The 25,284-nt window shown below is 40.5% G+C and overlaps 1 protein-coding gene across 7 annotated transcripts in view; it reads left to right on the top strand.

Annotated features, from left to right (window-relative positions):
* The window catches only part of FARS2 (phenylalanyl-tRNA synthetase 2, mitochondrial), a 625,994-nt gene that overhangs the window by 88,740 nt on the left and 511,970 nt on the right, over positions 1–25,284 (top strand). The window contains exon 1 of one of the 7 annotated variants that reach the window (XM_080657450.1): positions 14,609–14,805. The exons of the other annotated variants lie outside the window; for them this stretch is intronic. The gene's annotated coding sequence lies outside the window, so the exon portion shown is untranslated. Of the gene's footprint in view, positions 1–14,608; positions 14,806–25,284 lie in introns of those variants that run through there. 7 annotated transcript variants of the gene reach the window in all.

Genomic DNA, 25,284 nt, shown 5'->3' with positions numbered 1-25,284 from the left:
GAATATCTAGGATGAAAAGCAGCTGACATATATAATCTTAACCAGGGTTTCCTGCCAGCCGCCTGGGAGGACAGAGCAGAATGGCCAGGTTGGTGAAAGTCTCATTACTGCTGGGCCTTAGGGAATAGCTGGCAGGAAGCTGATCTCACCAAGGACTTTCCCGGCTCAGCCTGGTTCTGCAGTGACAGCAGCTCCTATTGTACAGGGCTGTGAAATTATTCAGAAAAGCGTGAGGATAATGCATGTACATTTTTCCTGCTTGAAACTGGTTGGCATTTACTTTGGGGGTTTATTCTCTTCACCAATTAATTTATAATTGTTTCCATTTTTTCTTTCATTACCTGCCAATCACTGCTTTTTTCAGGAATAATTACAAGGAAGAGACTGCCATTTTTTTACCCAAGTGTTTGTTACAGCTCCTTTCTGCTATTATATGAAACTATGGGTCCTCCCACCCCTGAACTGTCTTCCCGTCTCTTTTTCAGTTCTTCTGCTCCTTGTGTTTTGAACATGTTGCTGAGGAGCATTTGAACCTTTTTTGTGAAATGAATTTCCATTTACCAAAATATGAAGAGTACACATTCAGGGACCCTAAACTGGTATATATAATAAACTCTATACAAACAGTGTTTGAAAAATTGTAGCTGTTTGTCCTGACACTGATGAAATGATGAAATCTAGCCTTTCTGCCTTTCTGGGTTTGGCTTGCAGCCCCTGAGATATAATCCCTTTTCTAGAAAGATGTGCACTAAGAGTACTGTGTTGAGTTGAAGGAGAGACAGACAGGCTTTCCATGGAGAACAGATCACATATTTCCTTTGTCACTTTCCTACCTCCTTAGGTTGTTATGTTGAGAGACATGCCATCTTGCAGCAGGAAGGAGTTTGTTAGCAAGCACTGGCAAACATCTGGGTCCTTGTACTTCCTATGTAGCTCACAGGTGCAGATCTCAAGAAATCTGAGATTTTATCAAATATGGCTTTCACTTTCAAAAGTGCTCCTTTTAATTTTGGTTAGTCCTTTTATGTTAAAAAAAAGAATGTTTCTATGTTGCTTGGTTACTCCATAGATACATGGTAATTAACCTTTTTGGATATTTCTTTGTAAGCTGGCACTTTTGTAGATGTTTTAAAATCTGGGGTGTGTTTTTTTTCCTTCTTTTCAAAGGGTTAGAGGAATTGCTGCCCTGGCCGGTGTGGCTCAGGTTGTTGGGCATTGTCTTGTGCACCTAGAGGTTGCTGGTTCTGATTCCTAGTCAGGGCACAAGCCTTTGTTGTGGGCTCCATCCCTGGTAGGGGGCATGCAACGGGGCAGCCAATCAGTGTTTCTCTTTCTCTCTCCCTTTCCCTTCCTTCCTCACTCTCTAAAAATCAATAAAATATATATATTTTTTAAAAAGGGAAGAGGAATTGCTGAATACTATGTACCATAGCACTTAAGGCAATTTACAGCTTGAATATTGCAGCTAAGGAAATTATCAGAGTGATGCAATAGTAATTATTTGCTCTCTGATGCAAAGTGCACCTAACGAGAATGCTAAATGCAGCCCCTTCTGCCAGCTAGCAGCAGGGCAGGCAGGGACTGGCATGATCCACACTGCTTTGTCTGCTTCCCTATGCAGGGGCTGGTATTAGCTGAGTCCAGCCTCCAAGATTTAGGGATATCAGGATCACTCAGCAGCTGAAGTGCAGGAGCCACAAGCATTTCTAGTAGGCTGTGCAATCTTCCTATCGCTCAAGCAACAGGTTCTTAAAAGTATCAGAAATATTTTGCATATATTTTCAGTCTAGCCATTAAAGAAATTACCTATTATCCAGGAAGGTGCCACATTTTTTTTTAAATTTATATAGATATACATATATATGTATTTTAAATTCTTTATTGTTGAAAGTATTACACATGTCCCCTTTCTTCCCCATTAACTCCCTCCAGCCTGCCACCAACTCCCCCCACCCTCCCTCCCCTGCCCCAGTCCCTCACTGCCCCATTGTCTGTGGCCATGGGCCGTGCATATATGCATACAAAGTTCTTGGTTGATTACTTACCACCCACCCACCTTCCCTCCCAGATTCTACACTCTGTTCCATTCTTCCATGTCTCTGGATCCACTCTGTTCATCAGTTTATTTTGTTACTTAGATTCTACATTATGAGTGAGATCATGTTATACTTGTCTTTATCTGACAAACTTATTTCTCTTAGTCTGATACTCTCCAGGTCCCTCCATGCTGTCTCAAAGGGTAAGATATTCTTCTTTTTTTACTGCTGCATAGTATTCCATGGTATAAATGTTCTACAGCTTTTTACCCACTCATCTGCTGATGGGCACTTGGGCTGCTTGCAGATCTTAGCTATTGTAAATTGTGCTGCTATGAATATAGGAGTGCATACCTTCTTTCTTTCTTTTTTTAAAAATTTCTTTATTGATTAAGGTATTACATATGTGTCCTTATTCCCCCATTACCTCCCAACTCCCATTCATGCCCCCAACCCCCTGTTTGTGTCCATTGATTAGGCTTATATACATGCATATAAGTCCTTTGGTTGATCTCTCCCCCTTACCTCCACCCTCCCCTACCATCCCTGAGGCTTGATGTTCTGACTGAGGTTTCTCTGTCTCTGTATCTATTTTTGTTCATCAGTTTATGTTGTTCATTATATTCCACAAATGAGTGAGATCATGTGATATTTATCTTTCTCTGCCTGGCTTATTTCACTTAGCATAATGCTCTCCATCTCCATCCATGTTGTTGCAAATGGTAAGAACTCCTTCTTTTTTACCGCAACGTAGTATTCCATTGTGTAGATGTACCACAGTTTTTTAATCCACTCATCTGCTGATGGGCACTTAGGCTGTTTCCAAATCTTAGCTATGGTGAATTGTGCTGCTATGAACATAGGGGTGCATATATTCTTTCTGATTCGTGTTTCTAGTTTCTTGGGATATATTCCTAGAAGTGGGATCACTGGGTCAAATGGGAGTTCCATTTTTAGTTTTTTGAGGAAACTCCATACTGTTCTCCACAGTGGCTGCACCAGTCTGCATTTCCACCAGCAGTGCATGAGGGTTCCTTTTTCTCCGCATCCTCACCAGCACTTGTCATTTGTTAATTTGTTGATGATGGCCATTGTGACAGGTGTGAGATGGTACCGCATTGTTGTTTTGATTTGCATCTCTCTGATGATTAGTGACTTTGAGCATGTTTTCATATGTCTCTTGGCCTGCCTTCTGTCTTCTTTTGAAAAGTGCCTATTTAGATCAGTTGCCCATTTTTTGATTGGGTTGTTTATCTTCTTTTGTTAAGCTGCATGAGTTCCCTGTAAATGTTGGAGATTAAACCCTTATCGTTGATATCATAGGCAAATATGTTCTCCCATGCAGTGGGCTTTCTTGTTGTTTATTGATGGTCTCCTTTGCTGTGCAAAAGCTTTTTATTTTGATGTAGTCCCATTTGTTTATTTTCTCTTTAGTTTCCATTGCCCTAGGAGCAGTATCAGTGAAGAAATTGCTTCGGCATATGTCAGAGATTTTTCTGGCTGTGGATTCCTCTATTATTTTTATGGTTTCTTGTCATATGTTTAAGTCCTTGATCCATTTTGAGTTTATTTTTGTGTATGGTGTAAGTTGGTGGTCTACTTTCATTTTTTTGCATGAATCTGTCCAATTTTCCCAACACCATTTATTGAAGAGACCGTCTTGACTCCATTGTATGTTCATGCCTCTTTTGTCAAATATTAATTGAGCATGGTAATTTGGGTCGATTTCTGGGTTCTCTATTCTATTCCATTGATCTAGATATCTGTTCTTGTGCCAGTACCAGGCAGTTTTGAGAACAGTGGCTTTGTAATACAGCTTGAAATCTGGTATTGAGATCCCACCTACTTTGTTCTTCTTTCTCAGGATTGCTGTGTCTATTTGGGATCTTTTTTTATTCCAGATGAATTTTTGGAGAGTTCTTTCTAGGTCTGTGAGATATGCTATTGATATTTTAATGGGGAGTGCATTGAATCTATAGATTGCTTTGGGTAGTATAGACATTTTAATGATGTTGATTCTCCCAATCCATGAACATGGTATGTTCTTCCATCTGTTTACGTCTTCCTCTATCTCTTTTTTCAATGTCATGTAGTTTCCCGCGTATAGGTCTTTTACCTCCTTAGTTAAGTTTATTCCTAGGCATCTTAATTTTTTTGGTGCGATAGTAAATGGGATTGCTTTTTTAGTCTCTCTTTCTGTAAGTTCACTATTCATGTATAGAAATGCCATAGATTTCTTTGCATTAATTTTGTATACTGCTACATTGCCAAATTCATTTATTAAGTCTATTACTTTTTTGATGGAGTCTTTCGGGTTTTTTATGTACAATATCATGTGATCTGCAAATAAGGACAGCTTTACTTCTTCTTTCCCAATTTGGATGCCTTATATTTCTTCTTCTTGTCTAATTGCAATGGCTAATACTTCCAGTACTATGTTGAATAGGAGTGGTGAGAGTGGGCATCCCTATCTTGTTCCTGTTCTTAGGAGAAATGGTTTTAGTTTTTGCCCATTGAGTATGATGTTAGCTGTGGGTTTATCATATATAGCTTTTATTATGTTGAGGTATGATCCTTCTATTCCCACCTTGTTGAGAGTTTTTATCAAGAAAGGGTGTTGGATTTTGTCAAATGCTTTTTCTGCATCAATTGATATGACTATGTGATTTTTATCTCTCAATTTGTTTATGTGATGTATCACGTTTATTGTTTTGTGGATATTGTTCCACCCTTGCATTCCTGGGATAAACCCTACTTGGTCATGGTGTATGATCTTTCTGATGTAGTGCTGGATCCAATTTGCGAGAATTTTGTTGAGGATTTTGGCATCTATGTTCATGAGGGATATTGGCCTGTAATTCTCTTTCATTGTGTTGTCTTTATCTGGTTTTGGTATTAGGGTGATGCCGGCTTTATAGAATGAGCTTGGAAGTGTTCCTTCCTCTTGAATTTTTTGGAATAGTTTGAGGAGGATAGGTTTTAGTTCTTCTTTGAATGTTTGGTAAAACTCCCCTGTGAAGGCATCTGGTCCCGGGCTTTTGTTTGTTGGAAGCTTTTTGATGACTGCTTCAATTTCTTCCATAGTTATTGGCCTATTGAGATGTTTAGATTCTTCTTGATTGAGTTTTGGAAGGTTATATTTTTCTAGGAATATGTCCATTTCTTCCAGGTTATGCAGTTTGTTGGAATAGAGTTGTTCATAGTATTTTTTTAACAATCCTTTGTATTTTGGTGGGGTCTGTTGTTATTTCACCTCTTTCATTTCTGATTTTGTTTATTTGGGTCCTCTTTGCTTCTTGGTGAGCCTGGCTAGAGGTTCATCAATCTTGTTTATCCTTTCAAAGAACCAGCTCTTGGTTTTGTTGATCTTTTGTATTTTTTTTTTGGACTCAATGTCGTTTATCTCCGCTCTGATTTTTATTTCCTTCCTTCTGCTTACACTGGGCTTTTCTTGTTGCTCTCTTTCTAACTCTTTGAGTTGTAGAGTTAGGTAATTTATTACCATTGTTTCTTGTTTTTTTGCAGTGGGCTTGTAGAGCTATGAACTTCCCTCTCAAGACTGCTTTCGCTGTGTCCCATAGATTTTGGATTGTTGTGTTTTCATTATCATTTGTTGCCATGATGTTTTTATTTCTTCCTTGATCTCTCTGGTAACCCAGTCATTGTTTAATAGCATGCTGTTTAGTCTCCATGTGTTTGATTTTTTTGGATTGTTTTTATTGTAGTTGATTTCCAGTTTTATGCCACTGTGATCTGAGAAGATGCTTGATATGATTTCTATCTTCTTGATAGAAATCAATAAACGTGCACTTGAGAAGAATGTATATTCTGTGTCTTTGGGGTGAAATGTTCTGAAGATGTCAATTAATTCCATCTGGTCTAGTGAGTCATTTAGGATTGATGTTTCTTTGCTGATTTTTTGTTTAGAGGATTTGTTTAATGGTGATAGTGGGGTATTAAAGTCTCCTACTATGATTGTATTGCTGTCAATCTCTCCTTTGATATCCTCCAGGAGTTTTTTTATGTTTTTGGGTGCTCCTGTATTGGGTGAGTATATGTTTACCAGAGTTGTTTCTTCTTGTTGGATTGCTCCCTTTAGTATTATGAAGTGGCCTTTCTTATCTCTTATTATGTCTTTCACTTTGAGATCTAATTTGTCAGATATAAGTATTGCTACCCCAGCTTTTTTTTTTTCATTTCCATTCGCCTGAAAAACCTTTTTCCATTCCTTCACCCTCAGTCTGTGTGCATCTGTTTTTCTGAGGTGGGTTTCTTGTAGACAGCAGATATATGGATCGTGTTTTCTTATCCATTCAGCTACCCTATGTCTTTTGATTGGGGCTTTTAATCCATTTATATTTAAAGTTATTATTGATAAGTACTTATTTTTTGCCATTTTTATTCTTTACCCCTGTGTTCCTTCTTCGCTTCCTATTTCTTTTTTTTACCAGCAGACCTTTTAACATTTCTTGCATCGCTGGTTTGGTGGTAATAAACTCCCTTAGTCCTTTTTTGTCTGTGAAACTCCTTATTACACCTTTAATTTTGATTGATAGCCTTGCTGGGTACAGTATTCTGGGATTCAGACCCTTCCTTTGCATGACTTTGTATATTTCATTCCATTCCCTTCTGGCCTGATGAGTTTCTGTTGAGAAATAAGTTGCTAGTCTGATGGGGGTTCCTTTGTATGTAACTTTCTGTCTCTCTCTGGCTGCTTTTAAAATTCTTACTTTGTCGTTGGTGTTTGCCAATTTAATTATAATGTGCCTTGGTGTCGGTCTTTTGGGGTTCATTTTGCTTGGGACTCTGTGAGCTTCTTGGATTTGTGTGTTTTTTTTTCTTTCCTATATCAGGGAAGTTTTCTGTCATTATTCCTTCAAAGAGGTTTTCTATTCCTTTCTCAGTTTCCTCTCCTTCTGGCACCCCTATTATGTGGATGTTGTTTTGTTTCATGTTGTCCCAAAGTTCCCTTAGGCTCTCCTCCTGCTTTTTATTTATTTTTTCTCTAGAATCTGCTCTACTTGCGTATTTTTTCCTACCTTTTCTTCTAGCTCACTGATGCGGTCCTCTTCTTCTTCTAGTCTACTCTTGATGCTTTCTATTTAGTTCTTTACAGCAGCGATGTCATTTTTCATTTCTTCTTGGTTCTTCCTCATTTCCTCTTGGTTCTTACTCATATTGTCGAATTTGTCTTTTATTCTTTTCAGCCACCTCATGACCATTTCTCTGAATTCTTTCTCTGACAGGTTGCTTGTCTCCATTTTGTTTACTTCCTTTTCTGGTGATGCCTGCTTTTCTTTCATATGCGGGCTGTTTCTTTGTCTCCCCATGGTCTCTTCTCCAGGTGTCTGGTTATGTAGTTCTCTCTCTCCTGCATTGATTTAAAGGCACAAAATACAACACAACCAGGTACAACACAAGGCACTGAACAGAAATGTATTCACGATAGTAATAACCCCAAATAAAGTTGACTGGCAGAGAAAGGCAAATTAGGGGATAGGAGAGAAAGAAGAAGAGAAAAAAAAATAATAAAAAAAAGAAAAGAAAAAAACGGGGTGCTAAAATGTAATTGGGGAAAGGAAAGTAAGAGTGAAAAGAAAGAGAATAAGGAAGAAAAGAGGAACAAACTATATATATGGGGAGAAAACTCCAGTAGAACAGTCACTAATCCCAGCAAATGCCAGCAACAAGTACCTGGAGATGAATACAAACTACAAACAACAACTAATATCAAGCAAGGCGACGGAAAACAGAAGCAGAAAAGATACAAAAGCAAAGCAAACAAAAAAACAAAACAAAAAAATAATAAGCAAAACAATCTCACAAACAAGCATAAAAAATCGACAATCAACATTCAAGCAAACAACAACAAAAGGACAGAGAGAAAAACAATTTTTTGGATAGTGAAGACAGAGAAGAGAGAGGTGTGTATGAACTTGGAGCAGGGGATTGGAAATTAGATATATAAGTAGGGTGAAATTTTAACGGGGTAAAAAGAAAGAATAGGGAGAATCTAAAGCAGGAGAAGGGTAAGAGAAGCAGGACAACAAAAGCGGAAAAGTTAGGAACAGAGTGATGGTATAAAGGTAGAGTTGATATAGAGTAGAATGATGCTAAAGGAAAGATCAAAATAGAATGTAAAACACTAATCTCAAAGTCAAATAAAGAGGAAATAAAATGACACTTTAAAAAAATGGTAAAATAGTAGTAGTAATAATACTAATTGAAAATAAAAATGTAATAATTAAAAAGGTAAAATCAAGTGAGGAAAAAAGAAAAAAATTAGTTTCTTAAGTAAAAGATGAAAAAAAATAAAAAAATAAAAAATAAAAAAATACAAATAAAATGTTCAGTAGTGAAGGTCATTCACTTCCTCTATTGTTCTGTTTGGCACGCCTGTTTCCCAGTCAGGACAGTATTGTTGTTCCCTGCGTTCCACTGCTACTCAGTGTTGTAAGCCAGTCCTGATTTTTAAGTAGGTAGTGTGTCTTACTTTTTGTATTCCTTTATTTGTGATTACACAAGAGTCAATTTGTGATTCAACCCCTGGGTGGCAGTGTTTCTGGATTGACCTCTGGGTCTATAGGTCCTCTCTAGCCTGTGCTTAGATCCTGCTTTCCCTGTGGCACTCAATACCGGTTTGTGGGAGTGGGCTGACCCAGAGCTGGTTCTCTGACGGTCACTCCCCGCTCCGATCCCCAGGTTCCAGAAAAACAACTTTCTCCTGCAGTCTCCTAGGGTGTCCCCAACTGGGTGATCCCATGCACTGGGCTCAGCAATCAGAAGCAAGGATTTAAAGAGGAGAAAGTGCAAGTGTGCGAACTCCGGGGCTGCCCACTAGTCTGTGCAGTCCTTCCTTCCCCCCTGTGTCCAAGCAGCCGGCACACTTTTAAAATTTTTAGGCTGTCCTTCTGCATCAGATTACAATGGGTTTATTTTTAGAGATCCCCTCTGTTATAGCAGCTCTGAGGACCCCCTTCCACATTCATTGATCACGCCAGCCCAAACAGCCACAAATTTTTCTAGGCACAGACTTCCCCTGGTCCTCCAGCTCCTGCAGTGTACGCGTTTCTCTGTCCTGCTGGGACCATAGACCTCACCTTATCCCAGGCTAAATCTGACCTTTCCGTGGTGAAGTGTAGAGCTCCTCTGAATCTGTGTGTTTGCGCCAATTGGGGACCAGTGTTCTGGGGTTGCAGCTGTTTGGTGGGTGCCACAGTTGTAGATTTTCAGGCTTCCGATAACATCCATTTTCGCCTTCAAGATGGTGCGGTCTCCGCTTCTGAGCTGGTGGCTCTGGGAGGGAACCCAGCAGCAGTGGGGGCTGCCCGGTCAGGGGAGGCCCGTCCAGCAGTCCTCCACTTTCTCCTGGAGTATAGCTGTCCCTTAACTGACCAACAGACACTCCCCGTGTGACCCTTAGCTGTTCTTTCTATCTGCTCCAGGACAAGGCTTGGGACATGTCTGTCTATTCCGCCGTCATTTTTTTTTTTTTTTCCATACTTTCTTTCTGATTGGTGTTTTGGGTTTCTTAGGATATATTCCTTGAAGTGGGATGATCATTGGGTCAAATGGCAGTTCTATATTTAATTTTTTTAAAATATATTTTATTGATATTTCACAGAGAGGAAGGGAGAGGGATAGAGAGCTAGAAACATCGATGAGAGAGAAACATCGATCAGCTGCCTCCTGCACACCTCCCACTGAGGATGTGCCCGCAACCAAGGTACATGCCCTTGACCGGAATCAAACCCGGGACCCTTCAGTCCGCAGGCCGACGCTCTATCCACTGAGCCAAACTGGTTTTGGCTATATTTAATTTTTTTGAGGAAACTCCATAATGGCTGCACCAGTCTGCATTCCCAGCAGCAGTATACTAGGGTTCCCTTTTCTCCACAACCTTGCCAGTACTTGTCATTTGTTGATTTGTTGATGGTAGACATTCTCACAGGTGTGAGGTGTGATACCTTTTTGTCATTTTAATATGCATCTCTCTGATGATTAGTGACTTTGAGCATTTTTTCATTTGTCTTTTGGCTGTCTGTATGTCAATTTTGGAGAAGTATATATTTAGGTCCTTTGCCCATTTTTTAATTTGGTTGTTTGTCTTCCTTTTGTTAAGTTGTATGAGTTCCTTATATATTTTGGATATTAACCCTTTATTCAGATGTATCATTGCCAAATATGTTCTCTCATACAGTTGGCTCCCTTTTCGTTTTGGTTTTGATTTCTTTTGCTGTGCAGAAGCTTTTTATTTTGATGTAGTCCCATTTGTTTATTTTCTCCTTAGTTTGCTTTGCCCTAGGAGCTGTATCCATAAACATATTGCTATGAGAGATGTCTGAGATTTTGCTGCATATGGTGTCTTCTAGGATTTTTATGGTTTCAAGAGTTACATTTAAATTTAAGTTTTTTATCCATTTTGAGTTTATTTTTTGTGTATGGTGTAAGTTGGTTGTCTAGTTTCATTTTTTTGCATGTATCTGTCCAATTTTCCCAACACTATTTATTGAAGACTGTCTTGACTCCACTGTATGCTCTTGCCTCCTTTGTCAAATATTAATTGAGCGTAATGGCTTGGGTCGATTTATGGGTTCTGTGTTCTATTCCATTGATCTATAGGCCTTTTCTTGTGTCAGTACTAGGCTGTTTTGTTTACGGTGGCTTTGTAGTATAACTTGAAATCTGGTATTGTGATTCTTCCAACTTTGTTTTTCTTTCTCAACATTACTGCAGCTATTCAGGGTCTTTTTTAAAATTTTTTATTCCACATCAATTTTTGGAGTATTTGTTCTAGATCTGTGAAATATGCTATTGGTATTTTAATAGGGATTGCATTGAATCTATAGATTACCTTGGGTAGTGTGGACATTTTAATGATGTTGATTTTACCAATCCATGAACATGGTATATCCTTTCACTTATTTATATCACAATTTTTGCTTAGTGTTAAATTTATTTCAGTGATTATTTTTCTTATTAAGCACCATAATTAAGGATGAAATGCAAATGACCAAATAATTTTGGTATATGCAATATATGTGATGGGTGACTTAGTTACAAAACAATCATCAATACAATGGTAAAATCAAGAATTACCAGTTTAAAGGAAAAAGTACAAAGGTTTAATAAAAATATGAAAATATTTTAAATATCACAAAAAGTAATAGAAATGAATAAAAAGCATACATTTTTAAAGCATTAATTAGCAGAATTGACAAAACCCCACATTAATCAATGTCAAGGAGGAATTGTCTAGAAACATTCACAAGTACAACCTTTTTGTATGGCTGTTAGCCTGTATATTTTTACAATTTAGATTTCTCATACACCCCCCTTTTTTTTTGCTGTGACAGTTATCTTCAGTCTCATCCTTCCATAACTGGAGTAACTCCAATGGATGGGGGTTCCAGGATTTTTCAGTACAGCATTATTTATTTGATGTGACCACCAGTGGAGAGCTTACTCTGCCCTTGTCCCCTGATGTGTAACTCACTCATTTCAGGGCTTATGGTTAGCCCCAGGAAAGCCCAGGTTACTGTGCTGAGGATTGAAAGGCCATTTTTTTTCTGGGTTGAATGATCATGGATTGAAGAGCAGAGGCCTTGACATGTCAGAAGGAGCACTTTATTTTCTTTAATCACATATTAACATCATGCACAGGCCTGTCCTGGCAACGCTGCAGATGAAGCCTCACCTATTTGGCTGCTGTCCCCAGGCTCAGATGACAGAGTTGAGATCCTCCTGGAGTCCTTTATTGAGGACCAGCAGGGACTGAGTGGCCCAGCAGGGAAGAGAGTTTGACTGGGCCTGGTGTTGCTGAGGAAACAACCAGTTTCCTCCTTTTTTTCACTCCTCTACCACCTTTGTTAAAGCTTTAAGTTCTAGGACAACAGCCTTGTCACTCCACTTTCATTAAACACCTGGGCCTGGACCATACCTGCCACATGGGATCCCCCAGTTATGCCCTCACTCACAGCCACAATGCTCTGTAATCATTAATGTGTCTCCATGTGCAGGTGTCAGCAGATGCTCAGTGTGTGGGAGCATACAATACAGTTATTGTGCTGTGGATTGTTTTTTCCTGAGGGGCAGTGTTTGGTATCACTGAAGTATTGATAGACCCTTGGCATTAATTTGCATATCCACCTCTGTTTACTACAAATTCTCTTATCCGAATTCAACTCATTAGTACAGCTAACCACTATTGTATTAAGGGCATTTGAGTAGATGAAATACTGAGTAGATTTGTAAAAACATAATCATGATAATTAATGGTCAGTCAGTTTAGGCTGCTCACAAATGCAACTGTTTCTTTGTCCTGATTCCTTATGCCAGAGTGATATCTCAACACTATCTAGGGAAATTGTGCCTAAGAGTCAGCTGATGTAACTCTCCCCATCTACGCCCCCTCCCTCAAACAAAACAAAACAAAAATAAAACAATGAAGGGAAAGAAACTAAGATTTCTTCACTGTCTTTTATTTAGTAGACACCATGCTAATGCACATTTTTTTTTCTATCATTTAATTTGAAATCTACCGAGTATATGAAGGGAGTAGTTGCACATTACACACAGAAAAGTTCTATTGTGGACTGCAAAGACTGCCCCTGAGGGTCTGCAGTTGACAGCCTGAATCGCTGCATGCTGCAGATCCCAGTTGGCCTTTCCCTCCTTTTCTCCTTTCTTACCCTTTATCCTGGGAGTGAAGAGGCCACAACCCTCCTCACTTGAGAAGGAATTCTGGGGTGAGGAGAGGTGGGCAGCTAAACCTGCACTGTCCCTCACCTTGTATTGGTTCCCATTTCATGAGTCCCACTGAGCAATGATATTATCCTGAGTTTTATTGAAATAACATACTGACTCCTGGTTTATACAGCTAACTTTTAGTAGCATTTTAGGAAATTTTACCCTCTTCAGAGATCAGGCAGGCAATAGAAGAGATCTTTTCTTGAATAGTAGAAGAGTCCTTGAAATTCATGTTACTCTGTGCAGATTTCCTTACAATACTGAACTTAATAGATTTGAAAATATCTAAATGTTTACCTTTTATATTAATGTTCAATCCAACATCTATTTATATTAAATTCCAGTATAGGCCAGTATTAAGGGCCTTCCTCCCCCCAAAATGTAAGAAAAGAAATTAGGAAAAGACTACCTATCAGGTTTTTAATAAATTATGTAGGAAAATATTTTAATTTTAGCAATCTCCCTTCCTCTCATCCTCTACCCGAATTCACTGTGGGCATAGCTATTGAGAACATGACCTAGAGAAGAATGGTGTAGTCTTGAAGAGCAGTCCTGCTGTTCCATTAGTTTTGAGCATGACTGATATGAATGTAGGACACCCCCTTCCCTTCCTTTTACATTAGGATCGTTGTGTCAGTCTGTGCAAGAACGATGTCATGTTGTAAAAAATTAACAGCTTAAGATTCAGGTCTGTCTGGGCTCTCTTCCTGAGTTCCTATAGGATCATGGGGAATGTCTGCCTCAATTTCCTAAGCCAGTCCCATCTGTGAAATATACTATATCTACCTCTTTTGATTAGAGTTAGTTTTGTGATTTTGAAGTGTAACTGATGATGGTGTGCTTTAGGTGTCTTGATAGCTTCTATTTTATTTCTTTTGACTTTTGATATATGACCTATAGTTGTTAGGAATCCTTTGTAGTAAGAACGACTTCTGAACCATTCTGCCTGTGAACACCTTTTCCTCTGCAGCTCCAAGGCCTAGAATTCTGTTTTGTAATTCTGTGAACCTGAATGTCAACAATAGGGTAGTTTACTTACTGCACATGAACCTAGTTATGTGCTAAAGAGCTCTTCTTCCCACTACTACTCCCAGATATCCTATATAATAAAAGCCTAATATGCTAAATGTCCGGTTGTCTGGTCGGCCTATCAACCAATCAAAGTGTAATGTGCTAATATATGCTAAGGCCGCTCAACTGCTTGCTATGACTTGTACTGACCACCAGGGGGCAGATGCTCCGACTGGTAGGTTAGTTTGCTGCTGAGGTCTGGCTGATTGGGACTGAGTAATACCGGCTGGATACATCCTGGAGCCCTCCCACAGTCCCTCCTGGCTGGCCAACCTCCTGCGCCACTCCCTGGCCCTGTTTGTACACCGGTGGGGTCCTCAGCCTGGCCTGCACCCTCTCACAATCCAGGACCCCTCAGGGGATGTCAGAGAGCCAGTTTCGGCCTGATCCTGCAGGCCAGGTCGAGGGACCCCACTGGTGCACAGATTTGTGCACCGGGCCTCTAGTTATCTTATGAACCTTCACCAGCCAACTTTTGCTGTGGAGGCAGCCATGGTGAAATTAGCCACTCTTGACCTTGATCTGAGGGAGTATGCTGTCTGAACAGTTGGACAGTTTTTGGTGGTACCTTCCCAGCTGCAAGGTCAGAACATACCTTTCCACAATGGTCCTGTTTTATGTGGTGGGTAGATTCTGGTGTTGGTAGTTTCTAGGGTGGGTAGAATATAGGGTTTGTATACACTGAGTGGCCAGATTATTATGACCGCCCCATCAGTACTTAGTTGGGCCACCTTTTGCCTTCAATACTGCAGCGATTCTTCTTGGCATTGACTCCACGAGATGTTGAAAGGTGATGCGAGGAATTTGACACCATACCTGATGAATATCGCTGTCCAGTTCTGTGAGATTTGATGGTTGTGGAACCAGCTGCCTGATGGCTCTTTTAACTTCGTCCCACAAATGTTCAATTGGATTGAGATCTGGTGATTGTGGGGGCCACCTAAGCAAGGTAAAGTCTCCCTCATGTTCTTGAAACCACTCCACAATACGAGCACCATGGCATGGTGCATTGTCTTATTGGAAGAACCATTTCCATTAGGATACGCCATCAGCATGATAGGATGAACTTGATCAGCAATGATACTTAGGTATGTTGTGCTATTCAGACTTGTCCCACATGAATTAAAGGGCCCAAATCATGCCAGGAAAACATGCCCCAAACCATAACACTGCCCCCACCAGCTTGAAGGGTTGTACTAATGCATGTGGGGTGCATGCTTTCATGCTGTTCCCGCCAAATTCTTTGCCATCTGCATGATGCAATTGGAAGCATGATTCATTGGACCGCATGACTTTTTTTCCAGTGCTCGACTGTCCAATCCTTGTGTTCCTGTGTGAATTAGAGACGTTTTATTTTGGTAACTGCACATAGCAAAGGTGTTTGATCAGGCCTTCGGCTTCCATATCCCATACGATGCAGTGTATGGCTAATTTGCCTGCAAACATCAGGTGGTCATAATAATCTGGCCACTCAGTGTATAGTTGCAAGCACTCTAGTGAACATCCTACTTAATAAAAGATTAATATGCAAATTGACTGTTACTCCAACACACAAGATGGCCACCCCCATGTGGACACAAGATGGCCACCACAAGATGGCCAGCAGGGGAGGACAGTTGTGGGCGATCAGGCCAGTAGGGGAGGGCAGTTGGGAGGGACCAGGACTGCAAAGGAGTGCAGTTGGGGGCGATAAGGCCTGCAGGGGAGGACAGTTGGGGGGGACCCAGGCCTGCAGGGGAGGGCAGTTAGGGTTGACCGGGGCAATAGGGGAGGGCAGTCGGGGGTGACCAGGCCTGCAGGGGAGGGAAGTTGGGGGTGACCAGGCTGGCAAGGGAGGGCAGTTAGGGGTGACTGGGCCAGCAGAGGAGGGCAGTTGAAGGCAACCAGGCCGGCAGGGGAGGACAGTTAGGGGCAATCAGGTCAGCAGGGGAGGGTTGTTAGGGGTTACCAGGCTGGCAGTGTAGCAGTTAGGTGTCAATCAGGCTGGCAGGGGAGTGGTTAGGGGGTCATCAGGCTGGCAGGCAGAGCGGTTAGGGGCAATCAGGCGAGCGGTTGGGAGCCAACAGTCCTGGATTGTGAGAGCCAGCAGGATCAGACCTAATCGGGCTGTCAGACATCCCTTGAGGGGTCCCAGATTGGAGAGGGTGCAGGCTGGGCTGAGGGACACACACCCCCATTCATGAATTTCATGCACCGGGCCTCTAGTTGTTTCTATAAACATGTGTGGCTGCCAACCAACTCATAAACAAGTTGAAAGAATTAATTCTTTTGTTACTTGAAGTAGACTATCTGGTACAATATTTTTAAGTTTCTGTAATATACTGATTTCCAAAATTAGTCATGTGCTTTACCTTATCAATTTCTTTCAACATTAGAATGATTGTTCAAAATTATGAATGTAAGTGAAATGTAGAATGAACTCACCAGTGTCTCTCTTTCTCTTTTTCTTGTTCTTTTTGTCCTGGACAATGCCTGCAATGTGAAAGTTATATATTAAAATGTAACATGCATTTATTTAATTTTTTAGGCCTTATGATATATTTTTACATGCATGATTTTTTTTTGGCAGTATTTTTTTTTTAAATATATTTTATTGATATTTTACAGAGAGGAAGGGAGAGGGATAGAGAGCTAGAAACATCGATGAGAGAGAAACATCGATCAGCTGCCTCCTGCACACCTCCCACTGGGGATGTGCCCACAACCAAGGTACATGCCCTTGACCGGAATCGAACCCGGGACCCTTCAGTCCACAGGCCGACGCTCTATCCACTGAGCCAAATCGGTGTCGGCTTTTTTGGCAGTATTAAAGATGTCCCTTACTCCTCTCTCCCTTTGCCCCCTTCCACCCAACTGCTAACCCAGCCCAGGCCTTCACCACACTATTGTTTTTGTCCACAGGCTTTGAATATATGCGTATATGTTCTTTGGTTAATTTCTCCCCATTTCTCCCCACAGTACTCCCCTCTAACATCTGTCTGTCCCATGCATCCATGCCTCTGGATCTATTTTGCTCGTCAGTTTATTTTGTTCATTAGATTCCACATATAAGTGAGATCATGTGATATTTGTCTTTCTCTGACTGGCTTATTTCACTTAGCATAATTATCTCCCTGTCCATTCATGCTGTCACAAAGGGTGAGAGATCCTTTTTTTTTTTTTTTTACAGCTGCATAGTATTCCATTGTGTAAATGTATCACAACTTTTTTCCCCACTTATCTACTAATGAACACGAGTTATTTCCCGATATTAGCTATTGTAAATAATGCTGCTATGAACATAGGGGTGCATATATTTTTTTCTTCTTTAAAAGAACAGTCTTTATTTTTGAAAGTATTATGTTCCTCTTTTTCCCCCATTGAGCCCTTCTAGCCTACCACTGCCCCTGTCCCAGGGCTTCACCACCCTATTGTCTGTATCCATGGGTTATGCTTATATGCATAACAAGTTCTTTGGTTGATCTCTTCCCGCCCAGTCACCCACCTCCTCCTTCCTGCTGAGATTTGACAGTCTGTTCTATGTTTCTATGTCTCTGTACCCATTTTGTTCATCAGTTTATTTTGTTCATTAGATTCCACATATGACTGAGATCATGTGATACTTGTCTTTCTCTGACTGGCTTATTTTGCCAGGTCCCTTTCCAGGTCCCTCCTTGCTGTTGCAAAGGGTGAGAGATTCTTCTTTTTTACTGCTGCATAGTATTCTAGGGTGTAAATGTACCATAGTTTTTTTAGCCACTCATCTGCTGATGGGCACTTGGGCTGTTTCTAGATCTCACCTATTGTAAATTGCACTGCTATGAACATAGGGGTGCATAGATTCCGTATATCCTTTCTTTAACAGGTTCTCTAACTCTTGCTTACTTTCTTTTCCTTCTGGTATCCATATGATGTGGGTGTTGTTATGTTTCATGTTGTCCCAAAGTTCCCTTAAATCAGTGTTCGGCAAACTCATTAGTCAACAGAGCCAAATATCAACAGTACAACGATTGAAATTTCTTTTGAGAGCCAAATTTTTTAAACTTAAACTTCTTCTAATGCCACTTCTTCAAAATAGACTCGCCCAGGCCGTGGTATTTTGTGGAAGAGCCACACTTAAGGGGCCAAAGAGCCGCTTACGAGCCGCAGTTTGCCGACCACTGCCTTAAATTATCCTCCTGCTTTCTAAGTCTTTTTCTTTTTGCTGCTCCAATTGCATGTTTTTTCTACCTTGTTTTCCAAGTCCGTGATTTGGTCCACTGCTTCATCCAATCTACTTTTAATTCCTCTCAGTATATTCTTGATGTCAGATATGATATTCTTCATTTCCTACTGTTTCTTGTTCATGGTTTCTATTTCTTTTTTATGCTGTTGTAGTTTCCACCCACTAAGTTACTTGTAATTCTCATAAGTTTCTTGAGTATCCTTATAATCATTATTTTGAAATCTATATCTGATAAATTGCTTGCCTCTATTTTATCTCTCTCTTTCTGGGGATTCCTCCTTTTTTTTTTCTTTTTTTTATATATATATTTTTTATTAAGGTATTATATGTGTACATATCTTACCATTGCTCCCCCCCCCCCCCCACTCCCATACATGCCCTCACCCCTCAATGTTTTGCCTCCGTTGGTTATTCTTATATGCATGCATGTAAGTCCTTCGGTTGATCTCTTATTTCCCTCACCGATTCCTCCTTTTTATTCCATTAGGGATTGTTTCTTTGCCTTCCCATTTTAGCTCCCTTTTTATGTTTGTTTCTATGTTTTAGATAAAACTATTATGCATTTCAATCTCCATGGGATGGTCTTACTTACATAGTAAGTGTCCTGTGGGACCCAGTGATACAATCTCCTTGATCTGTTGAACTGAAGATCTAGTAATGTCCCTTATGTGGATTATGTGGACCCTCCTGTTATTCATGGGTATTTATTGCTGTTGGTTATATTCATGTGTGGGATCAATCTTCTGGCTGGCTGTGAGGCTCAGTTCTGACCATGTCATGCTAGTTGTTGTACAGGCACTGACACAACAAAACAAGACAAAATAAAGCAAAATAAAAAACAGACAACAACAAAACACCAAACAATATCAAGAAAAAGAGTAAGAAAAGGAAAAAAAGGCATAATAATAGTCAAAAGAAAAAAAGAATACGTGGAGACAGTATATGAAAGGAAAGAAGAAAAGGAAGAAAAAAGAAAGAGGAAAAAAAGATTAGTAAAAGAAAACCAGAAAAAAGGTAAAGCAAAAAAATGGGAAGAAAATAGAATTAGAAAAGGAAAGAGAGAATTATGAAGTATGAAGGGAAAAATGGAAGAAAAATAGAAATAAAAATGAAGTAAAATTTTAAAAAAATGAAGCTTGTTGGCTCCTGTTCCAATGCTATTTAAAGCTGGCCACTTGGTCTGCATGTTCCTGGCCTCCTTGCACCCTGTCCGCAGCTACAGTGATACACAGTATGTGGCTGCCTCTGTTGGGCTTGGCTTGTGGACAGTGTAGATTCACGGGTTGGAGTAAATGAGACTTCTGATTGTTCTAACTCTAAGTCTCGGACTTTTAATGAACAAAGTTTCCTCAGAGTCTCCCACAGAGACGTTTCTGAAACCAGATCACAAAGGAGGAGGTAATGTTGATTTTCATTAAATCCTGGTTCTTGTGCACTCCTGGAAGCCATTCGGCTACTGACACACATTAGCAAGGACACCTGACAGGCCCATCCCTGAGGGATGTTGTACTTGGAGATTTCAGCCTGACTGGCCATCATCAATGTCTCTTACTTGACTATAATTATTGTCCTGGCATGATTGAGGTGCTTATGAGTCTTTTTACTCATAACATTTTTTATGCTAAATAAATACTTACTAACCAATTCTTCAACTCTCTGAAACGACTGTGTTATCCTATAATTAGATTCATTTCTGCACTAACAATCCAGATTTAGCTTAGACCCTACAGGTAAAGGGCTCATTCACACCATTCTCCTCCCAACTCCAGAGTCTAGTCATTGTCCATGGTTGCCACCTTTACTTCTCACCAACCAACCATAAATCTTCAGTACCCATAAGCCCCTCCTTAGGTTGAATAATTTGTTAGATTGGCTCCCAGAACTCTGGAAAGTACTTTACTTACTCTTATTTTATTGGTGGGTTATGAGGGATACTGCTCAGGAACAACTGAATGGAAGACATGTATGGAGAGGTTGTAGGGTGGGAAAGCTAAGCCTCTTAGGGCATGCCATCCTCCCAACACCTGGATGTATTCATCAATCTGAATGGTCTCCGAACCCCATTTACGAATATTTTTAATGGCTATTTTATTATGTAGGTATAATTACAACCAATACAGGGATATTATGGATTAGAAGAAAATTCAGAAATGTGTCATCAAAGGAATTTCATGTTCATTTGGATTATTGTGATTCATTCTATTCAGATGGGGTATTTAGATTTGGGTAGTAAGAGCATGCAAGTATTTGAAGAAACTTTGTAACTTTTAGAAGATTATAATAATGTTAGTATTATAGGAGACATTAAGCCAATACTTGTTGATTGATTATCTTATTCCAAATACTTTAGACTGTTATTTCTTAAATACTGTGAAATGTTCAGGTTTATTCTTAGGTCATCTTTGGATAAAAGATTTAATTTTCCCTGTTATTTTGCTTGGTTGAATTAATCATGGTATTCATTTTAATGTCACCTTTTTCAAGGTGGTATACTAGACTAATGATTTGTAGTTTTAAAGTGCTTTGTATTTATATACTAACCAGAGGCCCGATTTACAAAAATTCGTGCAGGCCTTCCTTCCCCTGCTGCCAGCACCGGCTTTGCTCCAGCACCCGGGACCCGGGCTGGCTTCCCACCAGCCCAGCTTTGTCAGGAAGGACGTCCAGAAGACATTTGGTCTAATTAGTATATTACCCTTTTATTATTATAGATTATGAGATATTAACCAGAGACATGTTTCATATCTTCCTGGAGCACTTAAATGTCCCGCTTCCCTGTGTCCAGCATTCCATGTTATACATGTTATATTTCTTATTATTTCTGGCCACAGAGAAGGGCTCAACAAATAGTGTTCTCCTGGTACCTGGGATTTCCTTTTATCTGACCGGAAGTTTAAGGTTACTGACGTTAATCTCTATTTCTCTTTGGAATATTAGACCTGGTAAAGGAATATCAAAGGCTAGATACAAAAAAAGTCATATATAAGGATGAACTGAGGATTAGTTGGCCTAGGACTCACTTTAATTGTTAGGGGGTCATAGTAGGGTCAAGTCTAATGAAAGTGTGTCAGAATTGGACCGGAAAAGAGGCATAGGTAACATTCCCAATGGTCAAGGCATATTTCAGAGAACACTTGCTTCTTATTGGGGTTTAGTGCCACTCCATTATAGTCACTGGTCTTAAAGGAGGCATTACCCTGAACCCATTGTCCAACATTACCTATGTAACTTATGATCTCAGAGAGAACTTGTATGAGGATGTATCATGGTTTAGTGAAAATCATCTACAGTTTCTTCAGCCCTTATGTACCAATTACTTTGCTAATGACTTTAAATGCTACATTATTTCATTTAGTTTTCACAGAAACTTTGTGAAATAGATATTCTTTATCCCCATTTTTCAGACATGAAATTGAAGTCCTGAGAGGTAACATGATTTGCTCAGGCTTCAGGTAAGATTTGGAAAATACTGGAGCTGGGATTCAGGACTGTGTCACTGTGGTAATCTGTTACAGACACTGAGTGCTTAACTATGTAGCAAGCATTGGGTTGAGTACCAGAAATGCAAAATAATTAATTAATTAATTAATTAATTAAACTGTTCTCCCCTAAAGGAAGATAATACATCATCTTCATTGGACTGCTAAGGAGATTCCAAAATGACTTAATTAAAAGCACTGCATAAATACATTACATTACTAGCATATTAGTTAGTTTGGCATTGTTTTCATACCAACACAAAGTGCCAAGAATTAATAGGAATAAGTATCCTAATATATAAAAACCCTGGGTTGTAACGACCAGTAATGACCAGAGGCTGACAACTGGAAGTCAGTGCTGGTCCCACCCCCAAGCAAGCAGTAAGGGGCAATCAGGCAGGCAGGCAGAGGGGTTAGGGGTGATCAGGTAGGCAGACCAGTGGTTTGGGTGATCAGGTAGGCAGATGGCCCCTCACAGGGCTGGCCCCGCCCCCCAGCAAAGAAAAAGGGAGGCCCAGGCCAGCCAAGCCATTGCACCGCAGCCTGTCGCCTGCAGAGGGAGGCCACCAGTGGCAGGGGAGGGGAGGCAACACTGCACAGATGGCAAGCAGTGGCAGCGGCGGGGGTGGGGCCAACTGCCTGTAGCCTGGGGAAGGAAAGCCCCGATAGGCCCTGATCTCAGGCCAGGCCTAGGAACCCTACCCGAGGGGTCCTGGATTGTGAGAGGGTGCAGGCTGGGCTGAGGGACCCACTGAGTGCACGAATTTTCATGCACCGGGTCTCTAGTCTTTATCTATAAAAGCCTAAGCGACCATTAAGACCAGATGACCAGACGACCAGCTGGTAGCTATGACATGCACTGACCACCAGGGGGCAGACGCTCAATGCAGGAGCTGCCCCCTGGTGGTCAGTGTGCTCCCACAGCCAACCTCCTGCAGGCCCTCCTGGCCAGTGGCCCTGATTGGCCCCGATCTCCAGCCAGGCTGAGGGACCCCCACCCCTGCACGAATTCGTGCACCGGGCCTCTAGTATGGTTATGAAAAAGAAATGAACAGAGCCGTAGAAAGGCTAATTTAAAGTATGGAATGTTAAGAAACTTATAGATTTATTTATGTGAAGTTTGGAAGATTATACTCTAGCAGTTTCTGGCTGGTTTTGATGACTGATGATATACTGAAAGTAGCTGAGCTACTCAAATTAACACAAGTTGCTTTATTGAAACTATGCTTTCTCAGAGAACCCTACTTTTAATGCACCTGAAGTACACACCGTGTTATATTGGGTATAGGTGTTTTAGAGTCAGGGTGTAAATGAAGCAAACAAGGGCGATATTATGTGGTTTCCACACCATTTGTCAGTATGTCACCTATAATATTGTGCCATAGCAGCTAGTGATAATGTGTGAAATGCAAGTAGGGGAAATGCTCATATTTGGGAAGATGATTACAATCGAGATAAGGTATGAGCTATATTAAAAACATCGTGGTTCAGTACTTAAGGAATATAGAGAACAGTATTACCAATTTGCTTTTACCTAGCAAAATGAATAAAAAATTAGTTGACCCAGCTCTTAGGTTTATAGGCAAAATCAAGAATTTTATACTAATATTGTTTCTTATATGATTTCTTGAATTTAATCCAAAATACTTCATTTTTGTATTGGTAACTTCTAAAATGTACCATTCTGCTTTAAAAAAAGTATATATTTTTATTGATTTCAGAGAGTAAAGAAGAGGGAGAGAGAGATAGAAACATCAATGATAAGAGAGAATCATTGATGGGTTGCCTCCTGCACGCCCCCCACTGGGGATCAAGCTTGCAATCTGGGCATGTGCCCTTGACCAGTATCGAACTCAGTCTGCAGGCCCACACTCTATCCACTGAGCCAAATTGGCTAGAACAGTGGTTTGCCGCTCTGTCGACTAATCAGTTTGCCGACCACTGCTAAGGCATTACCCTTACCCAGAAGTTTTGACTTCAGGTTAAAGACTTTAGTACATTATTAAAATGTTTTTTTAAGTGTTTTTCCCTAAGGCAGTGGTTGGCAAACTCATTAGTCAACAGAGTGGCAAACCTTGGCTTGCGAGCCGCAGTTTGCTGACCACTGGGCTAGAGCAAATATATTTTTATTGATTTCTGAGAGGAAGGGAGAGGGAGAGAGAGAAACAACAACGATGAGAGAGAATCATTGATTGGCTGCCTCCTGCACACTCCTTACTGAGGATCAAGCTGGCAACCCTGGCATGTGCACTGACCAGGAATCAAACCATGACCTGTGGGTTCATAGGTCTACACTCAACCACTGAGCCATGCAGGCCGGACCCATTCTGCTTTTTGGATTGTCTAGGCATTTTTCATCACCAAGTTACTACTTTGATGGAATTATGTTAGTGAAATTAGAGAAAATGAAAAGGTGTGCTTGGGAGCCATTAATATCTAAGTGATACTGTACATTTTGATTTTATCTGAAATATGAGTGAAAGGGGAAAAAAGAAATTTGTATATATGGGTATGTGTGTGCATACACACACACACACACACACACACACGAAATCAATATCACTTCTTTGGTATAGCATTTATAACGATTTTGATTTTTACAAATGAAGAAACTGGTTTCAAGAGATGAAATGACTTGCTAGTTAAGACAGGGTTAGAATTTGAACCCAGGACTTTCCCCCGCCACAAAAAACCAACAACAAACTTCTTGTTTTTGCTGGAGTATGCTGCTATCTCTGGATTGAAGTGACTGAATTGCTGTTAACAGCAAGATTATAAAACATAATGGTGAGGTTGTAGTGTTGTTTGATTTACTTATTTTGAGCACCACAATGATATTAAGTAGGTATTTTCAAGGGAATCCTATATTGAATCTAGAAAATGTCTAAGAAAAGACCTGACTGGCTACATTTTTTTTTCTTTATTGTTGAAAGTTTTACATGTCTCCTTTTCCCCCTATTCACCTTTCCCTGCCTGCTCCCAGCCCCCAGCACATGCCCGCATCCCCCTATTGTCTGTGTCTATTGGTCATGATCATATGTATGGATACAAGTCCTTTGGTTGGTCTCTTACGCGTTCCCCCCCCCCCCCGCCCCGCCCCTCACCTTCCCTCTGAAGTTTGAGGGTCTGTTCGATGCTTCTGTGTCTCTGGATCTATTTTTGTTCATCTGTTTATGTTATTCTTTATATTCCACAAATGAGTGAGATCATGTTATATTTATCTTCTCCGACTGGCTTATTTCGCTTAGCATAATGCTCTCCAGGTCCATCCATGCTGTTGTGAATGGTAAGACTTCTTTCTTTTTTACAGCAGTGTAGTATTCCATCGTGTAAATGTACCACAGTTTTTTTTTTTTTAAATATATATTTTATTGATATTTCACAAAGAGGAAGGGAGAAGGATAGAGAGTTAGAAACATCGATGAGAGAGAAACATCTATCAGCTGCCTCCTGCACACCCCCTACCGGGGATGTGCCCGCAACCAAGGTACATGCCCTTGACCGGAATCGAACCTGGGACCCTTCAGTCCGCAGGCCGACGCTCTATCCACTGAGCCAAACCGGTTTCGGCTGTACCACAGTTTTTAATCCACTCATCTGCTGATGGGCACTTGGGCTGTTTACAAATCTTAGCTATTGTAAATTGTGCTGCTATGAACATAGGAGTGCGTATGTCCTTTCTGATTGGTGTTTTTGATTTCTTGGGATATATTCCTAGAAGTGGGGATTACTGGGTCAAATGGGA

This window comes from Plecotus auritus (assembly GCF_963455305.1).
Source record: "Plecotus auritus genome assembly, chromosome: 2".
Lineage (NCBI taxonomy): Eukaryota > Metazoa > Chordata > Mammalia > Chiroptera > Vespertilionidae > Plecotus > Plecotus auritus.
This window is presented reverse-complemented; position numbering and strand designations above follow the sequence as displayed.